The 13,620-nt window shown below is 30.4% G+C and overlaps 1 protein-coding gene across 1 annotated transcript in view; it reads left to right on the top strand.

Moving 5' to 3' along the window:
- Positions 1–4,593: 4,593 nt before the first annotated feature.
- The window catches only part of LOC136092388 (nephrocystin-3-like), a 60,536-nt gene continuing 51,509 nt past the window's right edge, over positions 4,594–13,620 (top strand). Inside the window, exon 1 of the mRNA XM_065820525.1 lies at positions 4,594–5,514. The gene's annotated coding sequence lies outside the window, so the exon portion shown is untranslated. The remainder of the gene's footprint in view (positions 5,515–13,620) is intronic.

The raw sequence follows: 13,620 nt of genomic DNA on the forward strand, positions 1-13,620 counted from the left end.
AATGAGCCCGCTCTACATCTATTCCTGTTAACCCAATTTTATTTGCAAAAAGCGATTAAATTTTTTCTTCTGTTTCATTCCAGCTTTCTTTTTCTGTTTCCAACAACCCTTCAATTCTCAGATTTTTTCTTCTGGATCTATCTTCAGATATTCTTTGCTTTTCCTTTTTTTAATATTTTCACTTAATGATGTTTTTTTTCTTGATTTTTCGTTTTCTCGTTCGTTGATACTGGCAATTTTTTTATCGAGCAGCTCCTCGTGGAAATTTAAGCTCACCTTAAAATCTTCTACATCATTAACTAATAACTTTATTTCGTTAGAATTATCATTAAATTTTTGTTTAACATTTTCTAGTCTTTTATTGAATATCTTGGTGTTTGCACTTAAAATGTCAATAACAATTTTTTCTTGCTGTTTCAATATAATCGCCATCTCATTTTTGTATTCTGAAGACATTTTTAAAATTTCAACAATTGTGACTGCCATATTTATTAAACTTTCCCATTGTTATTTTATTTTTTCTTCTTTTTTTTTGTAAATAAATATATGTTATTATAAAATTTGTTTAAAGATTTTTTTTCAGCCGTAAAAAAGACACGTCCGCTTACTTACGTGCGTATTGCGCATAATCAATACTCATAATATATATATATATATATATATATATATATATATATATATATATATATATATATATATATATATATATATATATATATATATATATATATATATTAGGGTGTCCCAAATTTTCACTTTTATTTTAATTTCAATGTGTGCGCAGTTTTTTCCCATTCTTTTATGTCCCCTGATGGTAAATATATATAAAAAAAACATTTTCGAAAATCAATTTTAGCTATATGTAAAATTCCATTTTTTGTTAAAAACCTAAATTTTACACATTTTCTTAGTAAAAAAACAAAAATGTTTAAAAAATATGTATTTTAGGAATAATAAACTATATATTTCTTAACTGAGATTTAGAAAGATCTTTATTAAGCTTCTTTTTATTGTCCCTTGCCACCATTATTAAATTAAATTTTGTTGCATAATGTCAGATTTGTATCTACCTACAAAGTCCTGAATAAGACGTATGTTCCTTTCTGCACAATCGTTAACGCAAGTCAAATTTTTAACAATTTTTTTGAATAAATCTAATGACTTCAAGGCTTTTTCCTTCCTCCACAGTTCTACTTCACCATCAGGGACTTCAGCAATTTTCAACAGAAGCCAACTTTCCGGACCTACTAATTCCCAAAGCTCAGTGGACTCTGATATGACGGGTAGCTTAGGTTTTCCAGTTTTGAACTTGTCAGGAACATCATACTGAACTAATCTGTCTAACATCTTTTCCTTCACTTCCTGCTCTACATCTTTTTCAGCCAGAGAAAGCAGCACCAACTGCTCAGTCAAGTACCAATTGTGTCTTTGCATACAAGCAACCAATGCTGAACCGAGATTGGGATATTTATCTTTGATGCTAAATGCATTTTTGAAAGCGGCAAGATCATTTGAGGGTAATTTTGCAACCAAATACGACTTTAGAAACCAAGGTGCATACCAGACAGATGTGAAGAATGCCGCTGTCTCTATCATATTTCTTTCCTTTTTGCTCATAATCATGGTGAGCTTATCTGTTATTCTCAAGGTCAGAATGTATAAAGCATCAGCCATAAACCTAAAGAATAAAATTTTGTTACCAAATAAATTTTGTATTTATATATTATTTATAATACTTACACAAAATTTATAATTTATCTATAAGGTTTTATTTTTTCAATATACTTTACCTGGCTTCATGGCAAGCTCCAGGTTGATGGAAAAAAAATCCAGATACTTCTCCTCCCAAATAGAAAACAAAAAGCTCACATAGTTTTCTGTAATCACTCATGACAAATGTTTTGAGGTAAGGGCTTCTTTTCTAAACTTCAGAGCTTTCTTAGCAATTTCATAAAGGGGTGACCCAGTCTGAAGCTGACTCCAATTAAACCTAACTAGGTCTAGCATCTTGTCCGCCTCTTTCTTGACTGAATACCAGCTTTTCTGGAGTTTGACATACAGCCCTTTTCTTGGGCCCTTCGTCTTCTTTCTAGTCAAAGCCTCCGTAAAGTGTTTTTCTAGCATATGTCTTCTACAGAGAAACCATAAAAGTGGAGTGTTAAGAATGGAGCTAAGGATAACAACAGCTCTAGAGTGTATTAGATGCCGTAGTGTTGCAGCAAACAGCAAATATTTGATCAACGATGTTGAAGTATTCTAGCAGATTCAAAATTGCTACAGCCTGGTCACTACCTTCGGAACTTGCTTTCTGAACAACACCTAGCAGTGCGTCATTTGTGTCATCCATATCAGGGGATATAACACTCACTGCTATTCTTTCTACAGAAACAGTTATTTTTAGATCTTCTTCAATCTGTTTCACCCGTTTTCCATCAAAATGAACACATAGCTTTTTTCCCTTCAGAGTAGTTATAACTTCTTGCCTGAGTTTATTTCCTACTGCCTCATTTTTTTGTAATCTTTTTCTATGAACTGTACTTCTTGATATAAGAATATCTTCTAGATTCACACCAGCCTTATTGCAAATAGCAGCTACTATGGAAGTTTGTGGTCGTATACCTACTCTGTATTGGGCGGAAACTGCAGCAGTACAGTCAACCAGATCTTCAGCACTTATACTTATCATTATCTTAAATTTAGTAGAATGACTGAGTCTATTAGGTAAATCTTTATCATCTAAAGAATCTAAACTTGGTTCCGATTCAGATTCATTTTCAGACGAATGCAAAGAAACCTCAAGTTCATTGGATTTTACTGCATTCATTGTGATTCTACCTTTACCTATTGCCTCCTCCATCCTCTTGAGCCTAATATTTTTATTTTCAACTGAATTTTGTAATACTTCATCAACTTTTTATCTGTAATATACATGTTTCGCTCTCCATTTGATCTAGATAAAACTAAATATCCTCATCTTTAGCATTCTCAGAACGAAAGCGAACCTGATTTACTTTTTGTTCAAAATTTGCTAATGAAATATCAAAGAGTGTATTACTCTCCTCTAAAACTCTGTCTGTATCTTAGAGAAGTTGCCATCACTAGATTTCCAGTTCAATGATTTGAGATAATACAAATTTATGTACTTATAATGGAGCTTCAGTATCTTATCCCTGACACTGGATCCACTGATGATAAAATCTTGAAACCATGCTTTCTGCCAAGTGTCTATTACAGCGGAGGCAACACATCTTTGTTCAGAAATCTTTACAGATCAGATCCCTGTTCTCATGTTTCTGAGGGCAGGCTACTATCAACTTAGTAGATTGAAATCTTATAGATCTAAAATAAAAATATATAAGTATTAATCATTATGTTATTTTTTTTTCTTACGTAATTTTTCTGCCTCATTGTGTCTCATTTTTAACACTTGTAGGGGAGGGGAAGTTATTAGATTAAATCTGTATTGCATAAAAAAAACCATTTAAAAATTTTATCATTGTTTTATAGTATATTAATATAACAATAATAATTATTTGTTTCACCTGGGAGATTTTAGAAACTAGATCTATCTAAGAATATTTCCAATGGTTGCCAGCTGGTTTATTGGAAGCCCATTGATTGTGTACTTTAAGAGAAAAAGTAGCCTCCTTGGATTTGTTGACAGGCTGTACTTTCTCTTCTCACTCTTCTTTTTTTTGTTTTTTTGAGCACGACCCATTTAAGTTATTGATTTTATTTTTAGTTTATCCCAAAACAATATTAAAAAAATTTAATTCTAATTTCGCCCCAAAAAATTACATTTTAACAATTTTCAAGTAAATAAATGTATATTGAAGATATTCATAACTATTACATAATTATATATGAAAAAATTAGTTCTTATTTCAGTAAAATAAGTTTCTAGTTATTACTATAAGCTGTTAAAATCAAAATAATAAACAAAAACCAGTTAAAACAAAACAGTATACAGAAAACACAAAGGTTGTTCAAGTAGTCATTATTATCAACATTTTCTGTGAATCAGGCTTCAATGAACCTTCTATAAAAAAAAAATGTCAGATGGATTGATTCTTATATAGTCTAAAATCATTGGTTTTCAAATCCTCTAGGGTAAGGGGCATTAAAAATCTAAAATTATTAGGTCCGCATCTAAAATAGTGTTATAAAATGTCAAATTTTATCAAAAATGAAGAAATTCAGATTTTAGATATAGCTGAAATTGACCTCAAAAAAAAATATGTATGTATACTCACATACCTACTTTTATTTTTAAATATTATGCTTTTTTTTAAAAAAAATGTGTTTGTGATTAAAATTATATCTTTATTGATTACACTTAAGGTTTTTTTGATTTTTCATATGGTACTTCTAGACCCGTTGGCAAACTACGCCGCCATCTTGGTAGGCCATATCTGGCTTCAAAAATATTCCCTAATGCGCTATCCACTTATTATTTTGAGATCAGTGGTGTATCTATTGTTTTTTAAGTAAGGTTAATTCTTCATCCAATAGCGTTAGACTTTTTCCGTATCGCTGCGCATATGTTCGAATTAAAAAAAAATTATATTAAAAGGTACGTTGTGTATCTATTTTAACGAATTGTTTTAATGTATAAAGTCATCATGCTTTAATAAAATGAAAGTTTATAGTTTTAAATTGGTATTATCTTGTATACAGATAGTACAAGAGGTGTTGCTTTGTGTATGGGCAAAATTGTTTTTAAAAAATGAAATAGATTGGCAACACAGGCGCTATGAGATGATAAACTCATTAGTCGATTAAGTTTTATCAGTTTACTAATATTTATATTTATTTTTATTATGTTTTCGTTCTTGTATGTAAATACAACACGTTTATATATAGGTATGAATGAAAGAAATTTTATATAAAAATATAATACGTTTATATTCAGGTATGGAAGTTAGAAATATTATATGTAAATATAATACGTTTATATATAGGTATGGTTGAAAGAAATATTCTTAAAAAAACGTTAATAGTTGTAGTGATACAGATTGAATGGAGATGAAACGCCTCTTCCTTTAGAAGATGTAAAAATAACATTTATACATCAAAAAATTTTTACAAGAGCGCTAGACGACAATTATTCGTATTTATTTATTGATTATAATATATTTGACTGTTATAATCCCTTTTCTTTTTGTTGTAATTTATTTTTATTATTGTAGTTTTTTCTTTTAGTGCAATCTTTTCTTGTATTTTTTTAAATCTTTCTCTTCAATCATTTGTTTTAATTAACTTTGTTGCTATCTATTGTTTTTGTTGTAATTTATAAACTATAATATATTTGACTGTTATAATGCCTTTACATTTTGCCGTAAAAAAAATTAAAATTGTTATCATATGGCTTTGCTTGTTTTAGTTTTGTATTAATTAATTTATAATAGTATATATTGTTTATATTTGATTGTATATAATATAAAACAATTTTGAAAAAGTGTGTGGAAAAGGTGGGATAAGTGTGGAATAGTAAAATTGCATACAACGACAACGGTAAGCAATAGTTTTAAATTTTTTTTTTACATTTTAATTATTTTTATATAGTTTATAATGTAACTATACATAACAAACTATATGTTATATATACGTGTTTTGCGCAAGCGTATGATTAATCTTTTAGTTATATAAAAAAATAGTCTAATTGATATTTAAATGTATTTATTTTAGGATTTACTGACATTCTTTGTAGTAAATTTAGTTTATGCAAAAAGATAACCTTTCTTTTTTGTAAAATCCATTATGTTTTGAACGTAATCAGATTTCTTGAAGGATTTTTATTATTAGCGCAAACAGTAAAAAATTAATAACGTATATTTGTATATATTTTTCTAAACTGAATAAAGTAAAATAAATAATTTGATGAACAAATGGAAAATAAATTTAAAAAAAAAAGAAAGAAAACGAAAAAAAAAAGGAAAAAGTATTTTTTAAATACGAATTTATATTTTTTGTATTTTTTTGTTTTTTACTGTTTAGCCGTTGCACAGTGGGCCAGAATTCACTTTTACTGGACAAAATTCATAACTTATTTCATATTAGGGCTATAGTGACTAAAATTAGGATGAGTAATAATATGATGTCTGCGCTTCTTATGAAGGTGTTATTTTTTTAATTCGTTGCTATGGATACCTAATTTTGGGTAGCAAAAACGTAGTTTTTTTTTCAGATATTTTTACAAGTGCTATGTTCACCAAATTTTACATAAGTACCAATATGAGGTCACGCTTTTTAAAAAAGTAAATATATTTTTTTATTTAGTTGCTATGGATACCTAATTTTGCTTAGCAACAGCTAAATTTTATTAGCTGTATATGTTTTATTTGTTCTATGTACACTATTTAGCACGTGTTTTAATATGAAATCCTCTCTTCGATCCTCACTCGCGGAAAGCAAAACTTTTTTCAGTTTAATATGATTAAGGTGTAAGACCCCTCAAAAATCATAAAAAAATCAAAAAAAATATTTTGTGTAATTTGGACACGAAATTTATCGCTGAACTCGAATTTGAAAACCATTTTTTAAAGTAAGATTTAGTTCATGAGATATAAATCAATTCCTTCGACTGGGTAAATTTGATCTGCCTAGCAACACGCATAGCAACGGGTATATAATCAGAATTGCAAGCTGTTTTTTTTGTTGTTGTTATTCAATAAACTTTTTTAACAATGGGTAAATCATGTAGAGTCAAACAAAGTACTCAAAGTAAAAAATCCAGAAAATTTCATGGAAATAGATACACTAAAACTTTGCCAATCGATTCAACTTTATCAGTTACTCCTGTTATTAGTTATGAAAATGATCATATTTCTTGTAACACTTCATCAAACTTATCTATATCCTCAAAAAAAATTGAGAAAATTGAGACAACTCAGCATAATAAAAATAAAACTGTTGGTTATCGAATTGTTGATATTGAAATTTTTTCTGGTGTTATCAATCAACTATGTTGCAAAAAATGTTTACAATCAAAATTAAATCTTTCAGAATGTTTTCCAAAAAAAAAAGGATTCAGCTCAATGTTAAATATTTGCTGCTCTAACTGCAATGAAAAAATTGAATTTTATACTTCAAAGACATGTTCTGGGAAAAAAATTTTTGATGTAAATAATAGAATAGTTTATTCAATGCGTGCATGTGGTCAAGGTTTTTCAGGATTAGAAAAATTTACATCTTTAATGAACATTCCTAAACCTATGACTAAAAATAATTATAACAAAATAATTAAATCTGTCTCTGATTGTGCTAAAATTGTCGCAAAAGAAACAATGATTGATGCTGTGAAAGAAATTTGTCAATTTTCTTCAAATATTGTTGACACTGCAGTATCAGTTGATGGTAGCTGGCAACGTCGTGGGTTTTCTTCATTAAATGGGGTTGTTACAGCAATATCAATGGACACAGGTAAAATTCTTGATTGTGAGCCAATGAGTCGATCATGCAAAGCATGTAGTCTAAAATTAAAACTTAAAGAAAGTAATCCTCGTGCATTTGAAGTTTGGAAGTCATCGCATGTATGTATATTAAATTATCGTGGCTCTGCTCCTGGCATGGAAGTAATTGGTGCGCAAAGAATATTTAGTCGTTCTATTTCACAAAATAAACTTAGGTATGTTAACTATTATGGTGATGGCGATTGTAAAAGCTATTCTTATGTTAAGGATAATTATCCTGGTATAACAGTGTGTAAGCTGGAGTGTGTTGGACATGTACAGAAACGAGTCGATAGTAAATTAAGAGCTTTGAAAAAAAACGTTAAAGGAATTGGAGGCAAAGGCAAATTAACGAATACTATAATTGACCGCCTACAAAACTACTATGGAATTGCTGTTAGGCAAAATGCCAATGATTTAGAAAGTATGAAAAAAACCATACTCGCAACATTGTTCCATGTTGCATCATCAGCTGAAAATAATTGGCATACTTATTGCCCTGATGGTATACATAGTTGGTGTCATTATAAACAGGACAAAGCTAATTCAACATCTACTTACAAGCCAGGTGCTGGTCTTCCAATCTCAGTCATCAGTCATCTAAAGCCTGTATATATCGATCTATCTGAAGAAGAACTCTTAAAAAAATGCCTTCATGGCAAGACGCAAAACCAGAATGAAAGTTTTAATGGAATGATATGGCAGCGCATACCTAAAACAAAATATGTATCGTTAACGCAGTTGGAGTTAGGTGTATATGATGCTGTTTCAAATTTTAATATTGGAAGAAAAGCAAGTATACTTTTATTTGAAAAACTGAATATGATTCCTGGTATATATACTCTTCAAGGCTGTTCAACCATGAACAAAAACCGTTTAATTTTCACAGAGTATCAAAATCGTTTAACATCTAAAAAGCGACGACAAGTTATTCGTGAATGCAAAAAAAAAAAAGATGACTCAGAGAATGATCAAGAAGGTTGTCTATATGATCCTGGTTCTTGTTCTTATAATTAACAGATTTTAAATTGAGTATTTGACATTTTTATTTGGTAAAATTGTTAATGTAATATTCAAATGCTTTTTTCTCAAATTGTCAATTTTTAACCTCCCGGCCATCCTATCTCATTAACCGTATGCCAGATTTGCATGAAATTTTCACCAAATGTTTATTGCATCTAGTTATACAATTGGAACTAAAAGTTTTACAATACTGTTAGGAGTTTTTGATTTATAGAAGATTTAGTTCACAAAAGTGCATTTTTTTAAATACGCCATTTTGAAAAACTCAGTATAGCCTAAATAGTTGGTTTTTTAGAAAAATTTTAGTTCAGTTTGTAGATTACTATGTTTTTAATCATATGTCAAAAAATCATATCCTATATGCTTTCGGTTACTGAGAATGGCCGGGGTGGCCTTAATATTTTTGGATGTCAGCCATTTTACTTGGTAACCATGACAACTAATAAATTTATTTTGCATCATTTAAAATCCTGTTATATAGTTGTTTCTCAGGATATATTTGGTTTTTTGTTAAAAAGATTTTTTTAATAAAAAATTTTTTGAGGGGTCTTATACCTTAACTAGTGTTATTACACGGGCTATTACACGTTGCTGGATAAACTTGGTTCCCTGTAAAAAAATTATACTCTAGCTTAGTTAATTAGTTTTTCTAATTAGGAGATTTTACAAGCGTCTACAGAATTTTTCAAATTTGTATGGGTATTATTGTACCCATGCATTCACGAAAATCTTTGACAATGTGGTAGCTCTATATTTAAAAATACAAAATAATTATGTACAATATAATTTAGGCGAAATTACAAAAAAAAAGAATGGCTTTTTTTTAAGAGTTGCACAACACCATCTAGAAAATTTTCTTTTTTAGGGTGCTTAGGTGATCGTAAAGCACTGATTACTGGATCGGATGAGCACATAAAACGCCGTAAAAGGTCTTCGTTTGTCTTTAAACGCGAACACTTCCTTGAAAAAAATTCACGTAACTTTTTAAAGTCTTTATTTCGTGCTTCTAAGGCCTCTTCACTCATCATCCCAATTGGCAACACCATCTTATCAACAACCTGCCACCCATGTATCAAGATTTTGTGCAAGCTCTGTGGCATGTAGTACCAGGAATAAAGTTGTATAAAAAGCTGTGCTGTTTCTAAGCAATAGTCTTTTAATTTATCAGCATCAATCATAAAACCAGATAACAAAGTGCACAGCACATCAACATTGCACAATTAAATGCACATCAACATTGATAATTGCTGTTGTTTGTTTAGCGTTTCTGAAGAAACGTCGGGCAGTATTGCTATTATTTGATGATTCAGAACCACCAGACCTAGGGATATCAATCACTAGCCCAACTTCATTTCTGAACCGAGATTGAATTAAATTCTTTTTAGCTTTAACTTTTTCTTTGTCTGCATCTGACCTTAATGCCCATTTATTCACTTCAGCTTTGTAGCCGACTTTAAACAAACACTCCATGCTACGAATCCATCCATGAAGTGTTAACAAGCCATACTTCAATCTGGTTGGAGTTAATGGCAAATTGCAAACAATATTAAGTTGATTCATTTGACTTGGCATTGAACCACAAACTGAGCAGCACTGACTTGAATTAGTAACTGTAGATAATGCAGGGGCTACTTTTCCATCTATCATGGTAACATCAACTTTGTGAAGAACAGTTAAGTTTTCATACTTAGGCACAGGAGTTGTAGTTAAGTTTCCAATAGCATTTTCAAGAAATTGATGCTCTGCATTCATTACATCAGTTGTCTCCTTTACAAACCTAAACCGCACAATTCGGCAGTACAATGTTGATGACGGATGTGGATTTCTCCAAACAATCTTCCCCACTTGACCAGAGAGTCCTATCAATTCAATGGTACAAAGTAGGTAAGACACAAACTTGCTTTTTGGAAAAAGCTTCTGTTTTCCAGCTCATCAGTAACTTGTGTATAAATGCTTTGCCCAGTTGACCCATCAAAACCTACTTTTGAGCGCAGAATTAGCCTATCAAAAACAAACGAATTGATAACATCATGTTGTACTTCCTACAACCACAGCACAGTATGATCTACCGATGCTTGGAAATTGATGCCTGCAGAGTAATCTGTTGCTGCCCATAATTCACGACTAGGCAAACATCTCTCTTTTGTCTCACGTACATGATTGTATGGTGGATATAAATTACTCTTTTTGCTTTTCGCATTGTTTCTTAAGCGTTGATATTGAGATTTTCTCATCTCATTATCTAACAAAAGAGCCAACGCTTCTTCAGATGTATTATCAGAATGATCTAGTTCAGCATCTTTGTTATCAGTCAACTTTATTGCTATTTGAGCATCTTTTCTTCTACCTTCTTTCCACAGGTGTGTGCTACTAGCAAACAACAGCTCACAAGAATTTGAAGCTGACAAAGTTGCAACTTTTCTTTTCTTTGTTTTTGAAGACGATTTTTAAAATGGTAGTGTAGGTCTGCCGAGTTGTTTATTTTTAATCTCCTTCATTAATGTGGTATTAAAATTATTTTCAACCCAAGCTAAATTCTTTCTAATAAACTTTGCATCGGTTCGTTTACTTCAAGTCCATCTTTTACCATATTCAGAAATGAATAAATGAAATTGACTCTCAAACTTTTTACCTTGAAACTTCAAATCATGTTCTTTAATAAAGTTGTATACAAGTATACTGTCTTCTTTTTTATGTATTGACAGACTGTCGAGTCTAATAAACTCGTGAATTTCGTTTCTTGTGACACTCATAAAACCTAAATAAAAACAGCAGTTCAACATCTAAAATGAGTAGCCCTAACCAAACCAATTAAAACAGATTATTAAATCCATTTGGTTTGACATGCGCTAAATTAATAAAAACAAAATTTGAAATTATTTTTCAGTACTACGCTTAGTATGAGTAAGATCGTATTATATGTTTTCCGCGTTTTTGAAAATTTTGAGCAAATAAAAGTTTTTGAGCGCAATTACAGATTTTTTGTCAGGTAAGAGATGTTCAAATGTGAAAGAAAACCAAAGTGGCGCCTAGTGGCAGCCATATTTATGAAATTATTAAAGAAAACATATATAAGCTGCAAAATATCTAAGTATAAAAGCAAGATGTAGCAATAAAAAAAAAACTTTGTCAAATAAAAGCAAAAGTCGTACAATAAAATATAAAATAATAAGCGTGTTTAAAGTTGCTGCAAATATATTAATTACATACCAATTTTAGTCAAACAACTTTTAAAATCCAGAAAATATATAGAGTTATATAATAATATTTTAAAAAGCGCAATATTTTATGTAAATGTTATTTATCTCCATCAGTTTTTTAAACAACATTTTTCTCTTTATAATTTTTTTTTTCTAATTTACATTCGCGTCTACTTCAACCTCATCAGAAGTATATTCATAAAAATTTTAAGTGTATATAAACGGTTTTAAATTGTTTTATAATATCTATATAATTGTTTAAAACCAATATGACATTAAAATTCTGACTTTGGTTTTTATACTTTTGTCCAGTCACTGGCCCACTGTGCGTTGTGCTGAAAGAAATCGATTCCCCTTAAAGATGGATTTCCACAAGACAAAAATTATCGCGCGAAGCGAATTTTTTTCGTCGATAAGCATGCGCAGATAACACATTTCTGTCAAAATTAACTGAAATGTTTTATCTGCGCACGCTTATCGACAAAAAAATTCGCTTCGCGCGTATATTTTCGCCTTGTGGAAATCCGCCTCAAGGTAAGGCTTTATAATATTGTTAATTTAAAGATAATGTTCAAGATTAGTAAAGAATTTTTTATATAGAAAGACTTTTTTGAAGAAAAAAAAAATTATACCACTTTTTACGCAAATACCACGTTCCAAACGCAACAGATGACACTAATATGTTGAAATTATATAACCATAAAATAAAGGCAGTAATTGTCTAATCATAAATGACAACTTTTTTGTTGTAAAAGCATATTTGCAGAGAACAGGAGGTCTTTACTAAACATTCAGTCATAAATTATGAGCCAGCGTATTAATTTAGCTCATATATTTATTTTAATTACCCGTTCTCTAATTGGCAAAATACATTATTAATACAAAAAAGTTGACAGAAAATGTCAGCAGTGTTACTACGGACATGGTAATTATATTTTAAAGTAATAATCTGATGTTCTTGATTATTACCCTGATCACTGCCATTGGGTCAATTTTTATATTGCTTAATATATGATAGTATTTGCTAATTCATATTGCACTCATGATGGTTTGAGTAAGTTTCAACAGCAGCTGCGAAATATGGTATTTCTCTGATAGAGTCACTGTTTCAATTGAGAAAATCAAATTTATCGGAGAAATTATTATTGAGGTATGATGGAGTTATATACATGTTTAAATTACTCCTATACTTCAACAGAAGTAGTGCAGTAGGCGAAGATGTGGATGTTGTCCTTGATTTTACCGCAAGTTTTGCATTTGTTATTTTTAACAATCTGTTGCCATGTGCTTTTGGCTAGGAAGGCTGTAAAAGGTAGCCTGTTGTGTAAAAATTGATAGAAGTTGTTTAGCGTAGGTCCGTATGCGTGGGAGGTAAAGATTTTTTTTCCAAGTTTGGGTCCATGGCATTGTTTTTTTTTTTTAACTGTTACAGAAATGTTCTGATGGCACGACTTTGCTTTCGTTTTTTAACACTTCTTAGTGTAAGTTTTTATTTTATTTTATTGGTATGTTAAACAGAGACCCATTTTTGCCTAATATTTCAACTGTTGTTTTGTAGTACTGATACGTTTTGTTGTCCCAGTGTTTTAAAAAATTGCTTTGTCTTAAAAAGTTCCAGCTTTGGTTTTGGTTCGTAATTTATATAAGTGAACTTGCCAACCAATACTTTGAAAATTAGTAATAACCGTGGGTTTGGTTCTCTCCACATACTTTCAGTTGAAAGAGCGTTTTGAGGAGAAGTGCAGGACTTTGCTCCTTCAGAAGATAAAGTTGCAAGATCACCGCTTTCGACAGGTAAAAAAAACTTGCCCGCTTTAAAATTGGTCTTTTGCAACAGATTTTTGAAAATGGCTCTATCCAGACGTTCTATTACCCATCCAGAAACTTGATTTTTTATTCTACTTTGCTTAGAATTACTAGCCAGTTGAAATTGGTAGTATTACTCA

Source organism: Hydra vulgaris, chromosome 15 (assembly GCF_038396675.1).
Source record: "Hydra vulgaris chromosome 15, alternate assembly HydraT2T_AEP".
Lineage (NCBI taxonomy): Eukaryota > Metazoa > Cnidaria > Hydrozoa > Anthoathecata > Hydridae > Hydra > Hydra vulgaris.